The sequence below is a fragment of the Bos indicus x Bos taurus genome, chromosome 18 (assembly GCF_003369695.1).
Source record: "Bos indicus x Bos taurus breed Angus x Brahman F1 hybrid chromosome 18, Bos_hybrid_MaternalHap_v2.0, whole genome shotgun sequence".
Lineage (NCBI taxonomy): Eukaryota > Metazoa > Chordata > Mammalia > Artiodactyla > Bovidae > Bos > Bos indicus x Bos taurus.
In genome coordinates, this window is record NC_040093.1 from 8123571 (window position 1) to 8139891 (window position 16321).

Below are 16321 nucleotides of genomic sequence, written 5' to 3' on the forward strand. Positions count from 1 at the left end.
CCCCCCTTCCTCCCCGCCAAGGGCTGAGGGAAGAAGAGGCTGGAGGCCCAGACTCCAGGGTCCGGGGCTAAGAAAAGGGGGCTGGGGTTCGGACGCTGGAATTCTGCGGGAGGGGCCGGGTCGCGGACGCCCAGGTCTGAGGGAGGAGCGGGCCGGGGACTGGAATCCTGGTCCCCAAGGGAGCCTGGACGCTGGGCCTCTCCTGCGCCAGACATCCCCTGCCCCCGCCGCTGACCCTGGCCTGTCTGGCAGCCCAGACAACCTCCCCCTCCTCGGCAGCCCCCTCCCACTGGCTCGGCTCACCCTTGACCCCTTAGAGCCCCGCAGCCCCTTCCCTGCCCCTCCCCCGTCCCTCCAGCCAGACGTTAACCCTTCCTCGGCCAGAGGCACCTCCAGAGCCAACCTCTCCCTTGAGCTCCCCTGAGGGCGCGGGAGGGCATCCCTCGCGCGTCTCCTCAGGCTCCAAGCCTCTCTAGCTACCCCAGCCCCATCTCTCCCCTCCCAGTGGAATCCAGGAGGTGCTCCTGGCCCGCTCCTCCTCCTGAACCCCGGAATCCAGGCCCCCCCAGTGCCCAGCTCCAAGGATTCGGGACTCTGGGTCCCCGGCCCCCTCCTCCTCCTCCAGGAACCCAGAAATCCAGGGACCCTGGAGTTCGGGCCCCGGGTCCTACGCCCCTGCCTCTCCGTAGACTCACGGCTCCACCGCTCCCGCGTCGGGGGAAGGGTCTCGGCGGGCAGCCCCCCGGGGCCGGGCTGAGCCGGGCCCCGCTGCTGCCGCCGCCGCCGCCAGCTCTCCATCCTCTCCCCGCCTCCGCCGCCCGACGGCCTCTCCCCTTCCTCCCGGCGTCCCCGCCATCCTCCTTCCCTCCTCCCCGACTCCCTCCGGCCTGGGCCTCCTCCCGGTTCTGCGGGCCCGGCTCCCCAGCCCGGGACCCCGGCGGACCAGCCCCCTCCCCAGGGGGCCCCCGCCCCGGCCCCTCCCCACCGCCCGGCCCAGTCCGGCCTGGCTTCCACCACCGCCACCGCCCCCCCACCCCCCCCGCCCCGCCCCTGCCCCGGAGCTGGCCCCGGTCCAGGGGAAAAAATTCCATCCAGCCCCGGGGAGGAGGGAGCGGGGCGGGGAGGCCGGGCCGGGGAGCGTGACGCAGGGAGGAGGGAAGGGACAAAAGGGGCCGGGAGGCGGTAGGGTGAGCCGGCAGCGCTCCCGCTCCTCCCTCCCTCCTCCCTCGGCCGGGGCCAGTTCTCTACTCTCCGCTTTCTTTCGTACCCTCCACCTCTCCTCCCTTTCCTTCACTCTGCCGGCCTCCTCCTGGCCCTGTGCTCCCCCCACCCCACCCCCCGCCCCCGTGTCTCCGTCTCCGCGTCTCTCTTTCTCCTTACATCACGCCCACCCCCTCCACCCCAATCAGGGTCTTCTCCTCTCCTCGCTCTGTCTCCCCCTTTCTGCTCTCCCAGCCTCCTTCCCCTCCCTCCGCTTCGGTCCCTCCACCCGCCCACCCACTGGGGGACAGAAAGGTGAATCAGACCCAGATCTGCCCTTGCAGACCGAGCTCACAGTCTGATGGAGGAGACAGACCCAGACGCAGACAGTTCCAATCCTGGGCGATCGGGGTATGACGAAGGGAGGGTCCAGCGGCTTGTGGGAGCCCGCGGTAGGGGGCAGGAATCCTTTCAGCTGGCGATAGCCGAAAGGGCCTCCAGATAAGGCGGTGGTTGTGACCTCCAAGAACTAGGAGAAGTTAGATCTGAATTGAGAGAGAGAGAGAGAGAGAGAGGCGGCCGTAAGGGCGTTGCAGGCGGAGGGCACAGCTGAAGCAGAGGCCCAGAGGAAACCAGGGGGGAGATTTTGGGAGAAGGGCAGGCGGTCAAGTCTGATGGGAACTCAGGAGCCTGCAAGAGGAGGCTGAGGTGGTGGGCGGGGCCAGGTGCCCAGCGCTTGGCTGGCCGGGGGCGGGGAACTTTCCCATGTGGGTGTCTGGGAGCAAAGAGAGGGGCAGGGTCAGATTTGGGGTGTCAGAGTGATCCCTCTGGGGCCTGTGGGGGATGAGTTGGGGGGAAGAGACTGATGGAGGCTGGTGAGGCGGTTGCCTGATTCGAGGCTGGGACCCTGGGGATCCAGAGGAGGGGGCGGGACAGAGAATGTGAGGAGGAGGATGAGGATGGAAGAGGTCAGGAAGATATAACAACCAGGAGTGTGGCCCTGAGACTGCGGGGGACAGGAGTTGTTCTGGATGGGGAACCAGAGGGAGAAGGGGGTGCAGAAGAGGGCAGGTGCTGTGTGCCAAGTGGGACCTAGTGGACATTAGGGGCCAGAGGACATATTGGGGACACATTGAGGCAGTGGTGAGTGTAGGGTCCTGGGGTTCCAACAGTGAAAAATGCTGTCTCCTCCTGCCCTGTCCCTGGCCACCCACTCCTCTCTGGGGACAGCTCATGCTTACCAGTTTCTTATGAATCTTTCCAGAAGAATTATATCCTTTTGTACTTGTACACTGGGCTTCCCTTATGGCTCAGCTGGTAAAGAATTTGCCTGCAATGCGGGAGGCCTGGGTTCGATCCCTGGGTTAGGAAGATCCCCTGGAGAAGGGAAAGGGTACCCACTCCAGTATTCTGGCCTAGAGAATTCCATGGACTGTGTAGGCCACGAGGTTGCAAAGAGTCCCACAGGACTGAACGCCTTTCACTTTCACACATGTATTATACTAACCCCCTCTGTTTCGTCCCCAGGTGGGATCATATTATTCTATGCTTTGCTTTTTTTTTTTTTTTTTAACACTATATCCTGTGTTATCCATCCATGTGTGTGTGCTAAGTCTCTTCAATTGTGTCCAACTCTTTGTGACCCCATGGACTGTAGCCCAACAGGCTCCTCTGTCCATGGGATTCTCCAGGCAAGAATACTGGAGTGGTTGGCCATGCCCTCCTCCAGGGGATCTTCCTGACCCAGGGATCAAACCAGCGTCTCTTATGTCTCTTTCATTGGCAGGCGGGTTCTTTACCACTACTGTCACTTGGGAAACCCTTATTCATCCATACTTGTTATCAACTACGAGGGGTTTTGCACATAAACTAATGCTTAGGAATATGCAAATTACTGTTTTTTAAAAAACTAATTTCTTCCAGTGCTCTGAAGCCTCTGGACCCAGATATTTGATAAATACTTCTAGGTTCTTTAAATTTTGTCACTAATTACTAATGATAGGAATAATAACAAATGGCAGTCCTTTCTCAAATGTCTACTTAAGGACAGTCTCTGGGCTGAGAATTTGTTATACATTATCTCAGTCAACATTTTTGGGTTTTTTGGCCACACCCTGCTACTTGTGGGATCTTAGTTCCCTCACCAGGGATCAAGTCCATGCCCCCTGCATTGGAAGCATGGAGTCTTAACCACTGGACCACCAGGGACTTCCCAGCAGCAGTCTTATTTTTAAGAATTGTTTTATCTCCGTGTAAGGATGAGAGAACTGAGATTCTGAATAGTGAGTTTCCCATGCTTACAAGTGAATAGCAGAGCCGGGATTCGAACCCAGGCCTCTCTGGGTCTCGTGCTATGCCCTTTCGTTGGAGACCGGCTGCCTCTTTGAAAATGTCCAACTTGCCCGGGGTTGCTGTCCAGCATGGGTTAGACTTGTCATGCACACAGATTCACACTTGATAAAAGGATCTTTTGTCAGACCCTACACCTTGACTTGGCATCCAGAATGACTGTCAGTCTGGTCTCATCTGCAGATGCCCTGCGTTCATATCGGGACAAAAACTACACCACCCTGCCGTCTTCTTGCACTTGCCCTGATTCCCTTGTTTGGTGATTCTCGCTGTCTGGGTCTGTCTCTGAGAGTTCACTGAAGGCACTGTGGAGGTCTGAGTCATCTCGATGTCCTCAGTATCACTCAGCATAGGGTGTGGCTCAGAGGAAGGGCTCCGGAAAACGTATGCCAAATGAATGAATGGAGAGATGGATGAATAACAAGTGGTTTATGGGTTAGGCTGAGACTTGCCTAAATTCTGGGATAAAAGAACTTAATTCCCGTTAGTTCCTGAAGCATAAGGCCTCTGTCACCATTTGTTAGTGACTCATAGGAAGCACTGTTTCCATCGTTCTTTGGTATACAGAGTTCATAACTCCCTTGACACCTAATACTGAAATATTTCCATTTCCACACATCTCTAACACTCAAGATCCACTGTTCATTCCCATCAGCCCCTGAGACTCGGGATCCACCATTCGTTCCCATCAGCCCCTGAGACTCAGGGTCCACCACTCCCGTCTGCCATTGACACACAGAACCACAGTTCTTGTCAGTCCCTGATACCCAATATCCGTAATTCCTATCCCACTACAATACAGGGCGACCACCATTCCCATCAACTCCGGAGACAGAAGTTCCACCTTTCCTATTATCCCTTTAGAACAGCATGCCAATGGAAAATAAAAACTCCCCGCCCTTCACGAGGCCTTCCACAATTCCCTGGAACAGAAACTTTGAGCCAGGAAGACACTTCAACCTGCTCTGAAGTAGGTCTGAATCAAGCACTCACTTATTAATGCTGTAGAAACAGGGACACGAAGGTTATGAAGAACTTCGAAGTAGCAGAGAATCCTTCCATGGGAGGGATCAACCCCAAACCTGATATAATCCTATAGCACCATCAGAGAATGCTTCCAAATTCAAGACAGTGCCCCACAGCACCACTTAATCCCCACAGGTACGATAATCCTCAGATGGCAGATCACCCAAAATATTAATATCAGACGATCCAAATGCAACAGGTGCTCCCATCATGCCGTTACGTAATCCCAAATGGCAACTTACCCCAGTGGATTTAGGAACTGGGGAGGGGGCCACCTTTTCTGTGAGTGTAGGCTGGTGGTGGGAAGAAGATGACAACAATTTTTCAATGTATGTTTTACTTTTGGCTGTACTGGGTCTTTGTTGCTGCATGGGACTTTCTCTAGTTACAGTGTGCAGGTTTCTCATTGCAGTGGCTTCTTTTGTTGCCAAACATGGGTGTGTAAGCTCAGCAGTTGTGGCTTGCAGGTCCAATTGCCTCGTGGCACGTGGAATCTTCCTAGACCAAGGCTCACACCCCTATCTCCTGCATTGGCAGGTGGATTCTCAAACACTGGACCACCTGAGAAGCCCCAGAAGATGACAAATCTTATTCCCACTATTAACTCTTTCCTGGGTGGAGAGTTGGTGTGGTTTTAAGGGAGGGTTTCTCCATGGCCTATTTCTCTCCCTTACGGCCATGCCTTCTAGTCGTCTGAATGGTGAAGGGCCTTCATCTATTCCATTCTTCACATCTCAGCAAATGGGAGAGAGGATGGTTCTGAGGTTCATGGAGAGTGGAGTGGGAGTGGATACCGTTTTTTCAAGCTCATCAGCCATCCACTTCTCCTTCTTCTGGTGATAGAGTCTGTCTTTCCCATGAGAAACCCATTCCAGGTGACTCGAACAAAAATGTTCTAGTAAAATGCCCTTCCTCCTTCCCCCCTGGACAAGTGACCCAATACGGGCCTATCAGAACGATCATTCATCTGTGATCCTCTAGCAGAGATGACTAGAATCTAAGATTTTTTCATCTTTTAAAATATTTTTAAAACTTTTATTGAAATGTTGATTTGTGCTTTGTTAGTTTCAGGTGTACAGCGATTCAATTATATCTTTTCCCTTATAGATTATTACAAAATATTGACTACAGTTCCCTGCGCCATGTAGAAGGTCTTTGTTGTTTGTTGTTTTATACATGGTAGTGTGTATGTGTTAATTCCAACGCCCTGATTTATCCCCACCCCCTTCCCCTTTGGTAATCATAAGCTTGTTTTCTGTCTGTGGGTCTGTTTCTCATTTTTAAATAAGTTCATTTGTATGACTGTTTTTAGATTCCGCATGTAAGCGGTATCATGTGATATTTGTCTTTCTCTGTCTGACTGACTTCGCTTAGGATGATAATCTCTAGGTCCATCCCTGCTGCTGCTGCTGCTGCTGCTAAGTCGCTTCAGTCGTGTCCGACTCTGTGCGACCCCATGGACGGCAGCCCACCAGGCTCCCCCGTCCCTGGGATTCTCCAGGCAAGAACACTGGAGTGGGTTGCCATTTCCTTCTCCAATGCATGAAAGTGAAAAGTGAAAGTGAAGTCACTCAGTCGTGTCTGACTCTTTGGGACCCCATGGACTGAAGCCTACCAGGCTCCTCCGTCCATGGGATTTTCCAGGCAAGAGTACTGGAGGGGGGTGCCATTGCCTTCTCCACCATGTTGCTGCAAATGGCATCATTTCATCTTTTTTTTAATGACTGAGTAGTATTCCATTGGGCTTCCCTGGTGACTCTGTGGTAAAGAACCTGCCTGCAATGCAGGAGACCTGGGTTCGATCCCTAGCTTGGGAAGATCCCCTGGAGGAGCAAATGGCAACCCACTCCAGTATTCTTGCCTGGAGAATTCCATGGTCAGACAAGCCTGGCGGGCTACGGTCCATAGAGTCGCACAGAGTCTGACGTGACTGAATCGACCAAGCAGCAGCAGTATTCCATTGTGTATATACACCACATCTTCTTTATCTATTTATCTGTTGATGAACACTTTGATTGTTTCCACATGTTGGCTATCATTAATAGTGAGGCAGAGTTTCACTATTAACATGATGATAATTGCTCCTGAAGTGCCAGGAAAAGCAGCTAGACAGGAAATTGAAACAAGCAGTGTAAATGTGAGAAATGAAAAGACAAAAGTGTCATCATCTGCAGATGATAAGGTCCCCTACTGAGAAAGCCCAAGAGAATTTACAGAAAAATAGAACTCATTATCAAGTTCTTTGAGTTGGCATACTATAAGTTATACACACTAGTTAAGATCTGATGAAGAAGCAACAAGTAAAATTAGATCCCTGTCTCACACCACACACAATGTCATTCCAGGTGGAACAAAAATAATTTTCCACTATTTTTTAATGGAAGAAAGTGATTGAATTTGACAAATGAATTAATCTGCTGCTAATGGGAGTGATTTTGTTCTCCCTCCAGGGGACACTTGGCACAGGCTGGAGACGTTTTTGTTTGTCCCAGCTGAGTCAGGGAGGGGGATGCTACTGGTATGCAGTGAATGGAGGATGGAGATGCTGCAAAATATCCTATAGGACATCTTCCCTCTGCCCCAGAACAAGGATTGCCCAGTTCCAAATACCGATAGTGTTAAAGTGGAAAAACTGTGGTATAACATGACACCTTAATGAGTTATCGTATTGTTTCTAATAGATTTCCAGTTACTTTTTGGATGTCCCAGGTATATACTCGTAATAACTGCAGATGATAAGGATACATCCTCCCAATATTTATTCCTCTTATTTGGTTCTGTTTTGTAATTGTATTTAGCCAGCACTCTCAGAGGAGGATGAGATGGTTGGATGGCATCACCGACTCAATGGACATAGTTTGAGTAAGCTACGGGAGTTGGTGGTGGACAGGGAAGCCTGGCGTGTTGCAGTCCATGGGGTCGCAAAGAGTTGGACACAACTGAGCGACTGAACTGAGCATTCTCAAAACAATGTTTCCACCGAAAAACTGAACAATACTTCTCTGTTTGGGAATTCCATCATTGTGTAAGCTTCTACTTCCTACCACCAAGGACTTAAAGGCTAGATACTTGCTTTTCCTGAAACTGAGTGACTATTGTGCATATGTCTGTACTGAGACTCTAAAGACCTCAGGAGGTTTCCCAAGTGGCTCAGTGGTAAAGAATCCACCTGCCAATGCAGGAGACACAAGTTTAATCCCTGGGTTGGAAAGATCTCCTGGAGTAGGAAATGGCAACCCACTCCAGTATTCTTGCCTGGAAAATCCCATTGACAGAGGAACCTGGCGGGCTACAGTCCGTGGGGCTGCAAAAGAGTCAGACATGACTTACTGACTAAACAACAACAAAGACATCAGGAAGGGTCCTGGGCACCCTTTGATGGCCTTGGCACTGAACCAGGCTGTCCCTTGGCAAACTTGGCTATGATTCTCCTCCCATTGTTTCCTTGGGTTTTGACCCATTTTCTAAACTTGGAAGTTCAGCTTTCTCATCCTCTCTGTCAGCTGCCCAGTGTCCTATGAATGAACTCCCTTTTTGCTTAAGTTAACCCAAATTGGTTTCCTTCACAACCAAGAATCCCACAGTGAGAATGTTAAACAGTAATTGTGATTGCTTGCTTAGTCACTCAGTCGTGTCTGACTCTTTGTGACCCCATGGACTGTACCCCGCCAGGCTCCTCTGTCCATGGGATTCTCCAGGCAAAAATACTGGGGGTGGGGAGTTGCCATGCCCTCCTCCAGGGGATCTTCCCAACTCTGGGATTGGACCCAGATCTCCTGCATTGCAGGCAGATTCTTTACCATCTGAGCCACAGGGGAGCCCAAGAATACTGGAGTGGGTAACCTAACCCTTCTCCAGAGGCTCTTCCTGACCCAGAAATGGAACTGGGGTGTCCTGCATTGCAGGCGGATTCTATACCAGCTGAGCTACCAGGGAAGCCCATTAATTGTGATAGTGAGCTAATTGTCTAGTTTCTGACTTAGTTGGAAATAGTCTCTCGTCTGTACACATTCATTAATCCATTCATAAAACACATTGAAATTCGTGAGTTCACTCCTTTATCTCTAGATCCAACCCAATACCAGTTGGGTCATTCTGGTCTTCTGCCTTCCCATATGTGTAAATCCCTTCTCTGAGAAAGGGAAACCAGTTCTCCATTATCCATAATGTGTTTACTTATTTGATTCTTTCCCCTTTCTTGTTTTTTTGCAGCCATACAGCATGACACACAGAAGCTTACTCCCTGACCAGAGATTGAACCCGAGCCCCCCAGCATGGAAGCTCAGAGTTCTAACCACTGGACCACCAGTAAATTCCCTTGGTTAGTTTCTCTTGAGTATAACTTGTTCCCTGTCTCAACCACCATTCATTCCCAGTTTGGTGGTGGGCACACAGGGCAGACCTTCACCACTGGACCATGAGGGATGTCCCCAACTTTTCATTCTTTTTTAAAATTTATTTTGAATTGGAGGATAATTGCTTTAGAATGTTCTGTTGGTTTCTGCCATACAACAACATGAATCAGCCATAAGTATACGTATGTTCCCTCCCTCTTGAACCTCCCTCCCATCCCACCCCAACTTTTCTGATTTTATGTATTTATTTTAATTGAAGATAATTGCTTTACAGAATTTTGTTGTTTTCTGCCAAATATCAACAAGAATCAGCCATAAGTATACGTATGCCCCTTCCCTCTTGAACCTCGCTCCCAACCCCACCCCAACTTTTAATTTTTATCTTTAGTTTACATTGAATCGGCATCGTCTGTTTGTGGACAGTTTGAAATAATTTGATATGATTCTGTCAGCTTATTGTATAGTTACTCATCTATTTAATCCCTGGAGAAGGAAATGGGCACCCACTCCAGTATTCTTGCCTGGATAATCCCACGGACAGAGGAGCCTGGCAGTCTATAGTCCATGGGGTTGCAAAGAGTTGGACACAACTGAGTGACTGAGCACAATCTATTTAACACCTTTATCTCTTCTTGAGAATATTTTTGAAATTTACATGGCCCTAAAAGATCATCCATTTATCCCCAACTTTCTAGTTTTTAGCAATGAACTGAGCAAAGAATTCTCTGAGTAATTAGGTTCCTCCAGAGCTATCCCCTTCTCTCTTACCACTTTCATGCTTGGTTCTTTCTTCTGCACACTGTGTGATTGTACAGACCTTGGAGTCTATGCCACAGGTTTTCATTTTCTCTGTGCCAAGTACTGTATTTTATGCTCGTAAGTACGTTTCATTTTTAATTGTCGTTATTTTTTCCCCGAGCATTTCTAGTTCTGTTTTGATTTTGTTGTCTTGCCGTTTTGTTTTTTATTGTTGTTTAGTCACTAAGTCCGGTCTGACTCTTTGCAACCCCATGGATGGTAGCCCACCAGGCTCCTCTGTCCGTGGGATTTCCAGGCAAGAATGCCTTGCCCAGGCAAGAATGCTGGAGTGGGCTGCATCATTGCTTATATCTAAAAAGGTAATTTTCTTTAATTTCCAATAAGTGCAAAGCCGCAAAAGTCTACCATCTTTTGCTTGAAAAGGTTAATCAATTAAAATACTCTACAATTTGTTTCATGCTACATTCCTTTTGTATTTTATTATTTGTAAAATGTGGAGGGAGGGTGAGGGAGGGATGAATGGGGAGTTTGGGATTAGCAGATGCAAACTACTGTGCATATGGGATAGATGAATGGCAGCCTTGTACTGTATAGCACTGGGAACGATATGCAGTATCCTGTGATAAACCGTAATAGAAAAGAATAGGAACCATATATATATATGTATCTGAATCACTTTGCTGTACGATAGAAATTAACACAGTATTGTAAATCAACTACAATTCAATAAAATACATTTCTATAAAATTTTATTTTTCGAAAATGTGTTGAGGGACTTCCCTGGTGGTCCAGTGGCTAAGACTCCGTGGTCCCAATGCCAGGGGCCCAGGTTCAATCCCTGGTCAGGGAACTAGATCCCACATGCACAACTAAAGATCCCAAGCGCAGCGGCTAAGACCTGGAGCAGCCAAAAAAATAATTTTTTTTTTTTTTTAAAGAATGTGTTGGAAGAAACTGGAGATCTTGGTCTCCTTGAATTTACCAGTCAAGTTTGCTGAGTGCACATCGTCCAGCAGGGGGCAGTCTTTGACTTTGTCTTCGTGCCTCAGCTCAAGCAAATTCCCTCCTGAGAAAGGAAGTTAGAAAGTAAGCCGCTGGCTGGAGGGATTTTTATTAGATGCTGCTACTGCTGCTGCTAAGTCGCTTCAGTCGTGTCCGACTCTGTGCGACCCCATAGACGGCAGCCCACCAGGCTTCACCGTCCCTGGGATTCTCCAGGGAAGAACACTGGAGTGGGTTGCCATTTCCTTCTCCAATGCATGAAAGTGAAAAGTGAAAATGAAGTAGCGCAGTCGTGTCCGACTCTTTGCTACCCCATGGACTGCAGCCTACCAGGCTCCTCCGTCCATGGGATTTTCCAGGCAAGAGTACTGGACTGGGGTGCCATTGTTAGATGAGTCAGTGTATCTATTTTTCCAGGAGATGCAAAATTAAGTCCCCAGGGTAGCAAAGCAGATATAAAAATGACTGCAGGAGGCCTGGGGTAGGAAGAACAACAGGGCAAGTGTACTGACAAATGGTACCTGAACTTTGGCCTCAGCAGGGGAGACCATAGCACTTGCTGGGAGAATATGGCAAAATAAAGGCGGACAGCTTTTTCTCAGCCCAGCTGATGTCTGCCACGTGGGAATGCCAGAGAGTCAACATTTTCAAGAGAAGTTAGCCATTCAGAGTGTTGTGAGATGTGTCCAGATATTAAACTGTGACAGATAAATTTAAAATGTTTTAAAAGCATATGTCAACCCTGAATATTCATTGGAAGGACTGATGCTGAAGCTCCAATACTTTGGCGACCTGATGCGAAGAGCCGAATCACCGGAAAAGACCCTCATGCTGAGAAAGATTGAGGGCAGGACAGGGGGGCAACAGAGGATGAGATGGTTGGATGGCCTCACCGACTCAATGGACATGAGTTTGAGCAAACTAAGGCACAGGAGAACCTGGCTTGCTGCAGTCCATGGGGTCACAGAGTCGGACACGACTTAGTGACTGAACAACAGCAACAAAGGGACTTCCCTGGTGTCCAGAGGTTAAGACCCTGCCTTGCAATTCAGGGAACTCGAGTTCTATCCCTGATCGGGGAACTTCAATCCCTGGCTGAAGAGTTAAAATCCCACATGCTGCAGGGCAACTAAGTCCGCATGCCACAAGGAAAATTCCTGCATTACCCAAGTGTCGCAACTGACGCGGCCAAATAAATAAATAAATAAATGTTAAGAAAATCCTGTATGTAAACTCAATACAATTTATGATCTAGATTTTTTTTTTTTTTTTGGTGAATAGCCCTGGATTCACTGTACTTATGTAGCATGGGCTTTCAGTTATACTAAATAGTGAAATACTGAATACTTCCACCTGAGGTCAAGGAAAAGACAAGGATATCCTTCCCAACCACTTTGACTCACCATTGTAATGAAATTACTCGAGGGTGCAGGGAAAGATGAAAAGAATAAAAGGCATAGTGATTGGAAAGGGAGAAGTAAAACCTCATTGTTTCCAATGGTGAGATAGTGTACAGAGAAAACAAAATATACAAGCAAACTATTGGGATTAGTATGTAATTTAACAGAGTAGCTTATCCAAAATCAGCATACAGAAATAACTTGTGGGTCCATATTAGCCATAGCAGAAAATTAAATTTAAAGAACCATGCTTTTAAAAAAAAAAAAACCCAATAAAACTCCACCATGTTTCTAAAAGTAAAACTAGTAAAATAGTTTCAAGACCTCTACACTGAAAACTGGAAAATATTGCAGACAGAAATTAAAGAAGCCCTAAAGAAGAGATATATCATATTCAGGAATTAGAATATTCAATATTTTTTAAAAGTCAATACTTCCTCAAGCCCAGGACTGTAGTTGCTGAGGGCTTTTCTCTCCTGGACCCATCTCAGTGTTGAGGAGAGGAGTTAGTTCTTCATTTCTGTTACCGTGTTTTTGATTTCTAGCATTTCATTTTGATTCTGTCTTAGAGCTTCCATCTCTCTGCCATGTTCCCATCTGTTTTTGCACGTTGTCTACTTTTTCTTTTAGAACCTTTTACATAGTTTTTTAGTTGCTAAGTCATATTCAACTCTTTTGCGACCCCATGAATTGTAGCCCGCTGGGCTTCTCTGTCCATGGGATTTACCAGGCAAGAATACCAGAGTGTGTGGCTTTTCTTCTCTGGAGGCTCTTCCATATCCAGGGGTGAGTCTCTTGCATTGGCAGGCGGACTCTTTACCACTGAGCCACGAGAGATGTCCCTTAACGCAGTAATCATGGCTATTTTAAATTCCCTGTGTGATAATTCCAATATCTGGGTCATGTCAGAGTCTTGTTATGATTTTTGGTTTGTCTCCTTAGACTGTAGTAGTGGTGCTACTGTAATGGACAATTTTTCAGAGCAGTTTTAGGTTCACAGCAAAACTGAGCAGAAAGTGAAGAGAAAGATCTCAGCTGTAGCTTCCTGGATTTTCCAGTGTGTCTAGATATTAGGATGATGCCTTGCTCTGTGATCTCAGTTCTCTGATCAGTCTAAGAAAAGTAATTGATCCCCCAGTTTTTTCACATTTTCTCATTGTAAGAATAGAAGTGACAACTTTCAAGCAATTTGAACGTTAGGACTGAAACAAGAAGTCTCTTGCTATATTATTTTTGTTTGTGTGTGTGTGTGTGTGTGTGTGTGGAATATTTTTTGTTTTTGTTGGAGGCTGGACCTTGCCCATCTGCAAACTGAGAACATGGCTTTCCTAAACTTTGTTGTTGTTTGGTCACCCAGTAATGTCTGACTTTTTGTAACCCCATGGACTGCATCATGCCAGGCTTCCCTGTCCCTCATCATCTCCTGGAACTTGCTCAGATTCATGTCCATCGAGTTGGTGATGTCATCTAACCATATCGTCCTCTGTCGTCCCCTTCTCCTCCTGTCTTCAATCTTTCCCAGCATCAGGGTCTTTTTCAATGTGTCAGCTCTTTGCATCAGGTGGCCAAAGTATTGGAGCTTCAGCTTCAGCATTAGTCCTTCCAATGAATATTCAGGATTGATTGCCTTTAGGATTGACTGGTTTGATCTCCTTGCAGCCCAAGGTATCCTCAAGAGCCTTCTCCATCACCACAGTTGGAAAGCATCAATTCTTCAGTGTTCAGCCTTCTTTATGATCCAGCTCTCACATCCATACATGACTACTGCCTCTTGAAAAAGGAACTAAGAAACTTTCTAAACTTAGCCTCTGAAATATGTTGAAAGTGCTAAGTTCACTATGTCCAGCAGAAGGAGCTCTTGAGCTTCAGTTTCTTCTCCTTTCTCAAGGTGTGATCAACCGCTGCTAAATCCAGGTAGAGAGAAACACTCCAGCTTGTAAGATTTTTGTTGGTTGTTTCAGGGCCTCCCTGATCAACCCCCTACATGGATAAGGCAGTTATGGTAAATGAATGAAGTAGAAATGTGTAAGAAGGACAAGTGGGCACATGTTCTGACAAATGGCACCTGGATTTGGTTTTAGTATTTATGACAATAAGGACATTAATTTCATCGTGGAGGTCCTACCCTCATGAAGTTAAAAGATGTTTCCTCCTTGGAAGAAAAGCAATGACAAACCTAGGCATCGTATTAAAAAGCAGAGACATCACTTTGCTGACATAAGTCCCTATGGTCAAAGGTATAGTTTTTTAGTATGGATGTGAGAGTTGGACCATAAAGAAGGCTGAGCACAAAAAAAAAAAAAAAGAAGAAGAAGAAGAAGAAGAAGCCTGAGCACTGAAGAATTGATACTTTCCAACTGTGGTGCTGGAGAAGACTCTTGAGAGTCCTTTGGAGTGCAAGGAGATCCAACCAGTCAATTCTAAAGGAAATCAGCCCTGAATATTCATTGGAAAGATTGGTGCTGAAGCTAAAGCTCCAATACTTTGCCCACCTGATATAAAGAGCTGACTCACTGGAAAAGACCCTGATGCTGGGAAAGATCAAGGGCAGGAGAAGAAGGGGGCGACAGAGGATGAGATGTTTGGATGGCATCACCGACTCAATGCACATGAGTTTGAGAAAACTTCGGGAGACAGTGAAAAACAGGGAGGCCTGATGTGCTGCAGTCCATGGCGCCGCAAAGAATCGGACACGACTTAGTGACTGAATACTTTCACAACAAATAATAGAAAGAACACTGTGCGTTCTCCCTCTCGATCCCCTACAGGAAGACACAGTGAGAGACTGGCTGTCTGCAAGCCAGGAAACACCGCCTCACCAGGGAACTGAATCAACCAGCCCCTTGCTCTTGGACTTTTCAGCCTCCAGGACTGTGAGAAATAAATTCCTTTTGGTTTAAGCCTCCCAGATTTGGTATTTCATTATGATAGCCTGAACCGACTAAGACACTGGTCCTTATTTCGTTCTACAGCAGGTTTTGGTCACTTTTATTGTATATTAATGGGCATCAGAGAAGGACTTGCTAAAAAACACGAACATATGTCAGCAAGTTTCCCAGAAGTCCGTGGAAGGGTTGTGAGCTGCGAAATTGAAGGCAAGTCTTGTGGGGAGGGGTGGGGCAGTTGGTACTCATAGGTATGGGTGCGCGGGCCTGGCGGTGAGGGGCAAGGTTATGTTAGGCACATGCGAGATCATTCCAGCTCCAGTTGACCTGACCGGGAAAACAGAGTGTTGACTCACTTAACTTGAAGATCTCTGAAGTATACGGGCTCGGGCTTCCTGAGGGCTCAGCGGGTAAAGATACCACCTGCCATGCAGGAGACACAGAAGACCCAGGTTTGACCCCTGGGTCAGGAAGATCCTCTGGAGTAGGAAGTGGCAACCCATTGCAGTATATTCTTTTTTCCTTTTAAAACTCTATTTAAAATAAAATTTATTTATTTTTAATTAAAGGATGATTGCTTTACATTATTGGTTTCATTTCTGCCATACATCAACATGAGTTAGCCATAGGTGTACATATGTCCCCTCCCTCTTGAACCTCCCTCCCACCTCCCACCCCCTCCCACCCCTCTAGATTGTTACAGAGCCCCAGTTTGAGCTCCCTGAGTCATACAGCAAATTTCCATTGGCTATCTATTTTACATATGTTAGTGTGTATGCATCCATGCTACTCTCTCCAATTCGTCTCACCCTCTCCTTCCTCCCCCTGGCCCGTGTCCATAAATCTGTTCTCTATTTCTGCATCTCCAATGCTGCCCTGGGAATAGATTCATCAGTACCATCCTTCTAGATTCCATATATATGTGTTAATATATGATATTTGTTTTCCTCTGTCTGACTTACTTCACTCTGTATAATAGGCCCTAGGTTCATCCACCTCATTAGAACTGACTCAAATGCCTTCCTTTTCATGACTGAGTAGTAGTCCATCGTGCATATTTAGTTTTTTGTTTAAAAAATCCCCTGCACAGAGGAGTCTGGTGGGCTGTCGTCCAAAGGGTCGAATACGACTGAGTGACTAAATGCACCCACACAGACACAATGGCTTCAGATACTGAGGGCTTTGGAACTTGGTCAATGTCACCAAGCTCCTTAAAAAAAAACAACAGGGGGTGGGTTTCCCTGGGTCCAGTGGTTAAGAATTCGCCTTGCAACACAAGGCACACGGGTTCGATCTCTGGTCTGGGAAGATCCCACATGAGGAGGAGCAACTAAGCCCGTGTGCC

The 16321-nt window shown here is 47.5% G+C and overlaps 1 long non-coding RNA gene across 1 annotated transcript; it reads left to right on the top strand.

The window, feature by feature from the left end:
• The first annotated feature begins 1048 nt into the window (after nucleotides 1-1048).
• On the top strand, nucleotides 1049-14996 carry LOC113875617. Its single transcript, XR_003506309.1, has 3 exons — nucleotides 1049-1611; nucleotides 8788-8896; nucleotides 14860-14996. It is a non-coding gene; the product is annotated as an uncharacterized LOC113875617 (long non-coding RNA).
• The last annotated feature ends 1325 nt before the right edge of the window (nucleotides 14997-16321 follow it).